This window comes from Cyprinus carpio, chromosome A15 (genome assembly GCF_018340385.1).
Source record: "Cyprinus carpio isolate SPL01 chromosome A15, ASM1834038v1, whole genome shotgun sequence".
Classification (NCBI taxonomy): domain Eukaryota; kingdom Metazoa; phylum Chordata; class Actinopteri; order Cypriniformes; family Cyprinidae; genus Cyprinus; species Cyprinus carpio.
Genome location: NC_056586.1, coordinates 7,140,774 through 7,144,160, shown reverse-complemented (window position 1 = coordinate 7,144,160; position 3,387 = coordinate 7,140,774). Strand labels below are relative to the sequence as shown.

Sequence of the window (3,387 nt, the reverse complement as noted above, 5' to 3'; positions counted from 1 at the left end):
TCCATTTAAAAACTTTTATTGCAATTTAATTCATTAAACGGTAAAAACACTCTCCAGACTTGACAGGGCCAATGCAGATCCCAGGTTTTTGCTGCCTATAGAGAACAAAACACAAAAATTGAGTTGCACTACAGCTTGACAGACATCAATGTGATAAACAGACTTGAAAATGACTTACCTCTTTATTAACCGAAGAGCGATACTCATCAGCACGCTGCAATGTCGAACAACATACACGCTGAAAGAAATGAAAAACAAATTCAACACTGCATAGACATCCTGATCGCCTCGATCCGTTACAAAGCTAAAACCGCTCTCATTTTATGAATTTTACTGCCTTCTTCAATAGCTGAAAATGACTTACCTCTTTATTAACTCATCAGCACGCTGCAATGTCGAACAACATACACGCTGAAAGAAATGAAAAACATATTCAACACTGCATAGACCTACACAGAAATATTCGTTTCACAATGCATCCCCTTTCTGAATGATCCTGATCTCCTCGATCCGTTACAAAGCTAAAACCGCTCTCATTTTATGTATTTTACTGCGTTCTTCAATAGCTGAAAATGACTTACCTCTTTCTGAAATAGACTCTACAGAGTACTGACACACTTTGCAAGAGAAAGGCATTTCTAATCTTATTTCCAAGCAATTTTAACTTTAGATGCAGTACTTACCCATCCATATCTGGTGACTTCACCAAGGATTTTTACCTGTAAGACAAAGAGAAACATGGATCAGTTAAAACATAAAAAGGTTACAAAATAATTCCAATATATAAAATCAAAATAAATAATTCGAAAAGAAAACAAATTTCAAAGACCAGAAATGACAAGCTAACAACTTAAATGCATCTTAAAAATAGCAAAAAAAAAAAAAAAAAGTTAACATAATTTTAGTAAATTAAATAATTGAATGCTAGTATTAATTATTCAATCTGTGCATTTAATTTATTACTTGTAAAAAAGATGGCTAATCTATTCAATTATTATTATTTATTTATTTACCTATTACAATTAATTTGAGATCTCTTGGGGTCCTAACAGCGACCCGATTTCGAGGGAGAACCTGATTTGTCACAAATAAGAAATGAGAAGCACCCAAAGTGACAAAAAAAACGGGGATTATAATAGCCATTATCGTGAATATCAAACAATATCAAATATACAACTAAATTATCCGCAGTCCGTTGGCAGTGGCTGTATCCAGATATTAATAAACTAGTGCACTTGAAGAAGTTAATTAAAACGAGTGAGCAAAATCCTGTGAACGTCTGGTCTGAAGAAGGACTAAATATCAAACGGGAATTAATTCGGCGCAACTTTCACTGCCTGTGTATTCACTTTAAGTGTAACTTACATCGGTTGTACTCATGTAATAAATGTATAATATGACTGAAAACACTGTGGTTGTCCCTTCAAGTCGTGCATAACATTAGTGTAATAGGTAGATTTCGAACATAGCTTTAGGCTTAGGCGCGTAAGGCCTCGATCGCGACAGGACACACGCACACGGTGTAAGTTACACACAAATGTTCAGAAACAAGAACATTTCGATTACTTTGTTCTAAACTTGAAATTATTAACTAACATTAACAGCAAACCTTGTGATAATTAGTATTTGGCTAACGTTAACTGTCTAACGTTAACGTTAGAATGTTTGTGTTACAAACTACTATCAAACTCACCACCGATTATTTAACGTTAACGTTAGTGGTAACGTTAAAACGAATATCTTCCCATTTGGGGTGAAACTTTTAGAAATACACCATCTTTAAGATATTGAATAAAATTGTATATCTCACCTGACTGGTTCTTGTTGGTCTTGCTCATCCTCAAAGGCTCTTAAAATGAACTGGAAAATGAGTGCGGGCTGACGGTTTAGATGATTGGTTGCCAGGTATATCCCGTGCGATTCCGCTCTTTATGTAATTAGTGTGTTTAATAGAAAGCAAAATAATAATAATAAAAAAATATCATGGGAATTGATTTTATCTATTTACCTAGCCTATATTATTGACATCTACATATCTACAACTACCTCCCACCCACAAAATTGTTGCCTATAACCTATGAGATTAGTTGGTTTTGTGTCAAAATCTGGCAACCATAAAGATACGCAATTAAAAAACACCCACATAAAACATTAAACTTTTTTTAACTATATGCTAAATGCCTTAATATATGGGTTACCTTATGAAACGATGTATTATAAAATTCCTTATAAATAAATATATAATTAATAAATAAAATTCCTTGTCTGTTGAATTATTACTGTCATCAATTTAACAGTAATATAAGGATTGCTGTAATTATTTTCCCGCTCTATTGTTTTTTTTATTAAAAAAATAGCATAAATTGACAGCAGCTGTCCTGTAAATAGTTTCTACAGTAAGACAAATCTGGAAATACAGCAATAATAATGCAAAAGTTATAAAATTGACAGCAACTTACTGTAAACTGTTTCTACAGTAAGCTTTATCTGATAATACAGCAATAATACTGTGAAAACAACAGAAATCGTTTACAGTGTAGTCGGTGATTTAATTGCCGTCTGAATCCAGGATGTCTGTGTTTTTCTCTCACCAACCCTGTAAAAATCCCCGGCCGGATTACCTACTGTTTTTTGACAAACACAGAGGTCGTGTGATAATTTAATTGCCGTCCGAATCCACATCTCTGAGTTTACAAGAAGAAATCGATTCAAAATTCATTGCAATAAAGAACAATACTTCATAATTGCTCAAAGCGACTGGGAGCAGAAAGAGAAAAAAAAAGAAAAAAAAAAACATGCAAACATTCAAAATGGATCTTTAGTATGGCAGCAGAAGGTATGCAATACAGTTTTAAAATGTGTATTATAAATGGATATATAGGCAACATAACTATATTGTGTATAATTATATACAACTATAGCGCGTCTTTTTAAACAGGAGATTTAAATAATGGATATAAATAAATAGGATTATATATTATAAAATATGCTTGGAATAATAAGAACACATTTTACATAATAATAAGTATTTTTATATGCATTTTACACAATAATAAGAATACATTTTGTTAATAAAATTAATTTTATTTACAGCAGACAATTATGTGACTGTTCACGTGAGCAGTGCGTTCCCAGGTTTGTAGGATCACAGAACTCACTCAGTGAACAGATCGGCATCCGAATCCATGAGTTTTATCACTTAGGTGATATGTAAATTTATTTTACAGATGTCCACATGAGAAACAGTTACCTTCTAAATCAGGCTTTTGTTCCTTCTTAGAGAGAAATGGTACCTCTTAGGATTTCCAGTCAGGATTTAGACCATATCATAGTACTGAGACTGCTCTCATCAGAGATACAAATGACCTGCTCTTATCATCTGATAGT

At 32.9% G+C, this 3,387-nt stretch overlaps 1 long non-coding RNA gene across 1 annotated transcript; it reads right to left on the bottom strand.

Moving 5' to 3' along the window:
- On the bottom strand, nt 1-1,845 carry LOC109100402. Its single transcript, XR_006161855.1, has 5 exons — nt 1,811-1,845; nt 684-719; nt 365-411; nt 179-238; nt 1-95 (listed from the first exon to the last, which is right to left on the bottom strand). It is a non-coding gene; the product is annotated as an uncharacterized LOC109100402 (long non-coding RNA).
- Between the last annotated feature and the right edge of the window lie 1,542 nt (nt 1,846-3,387).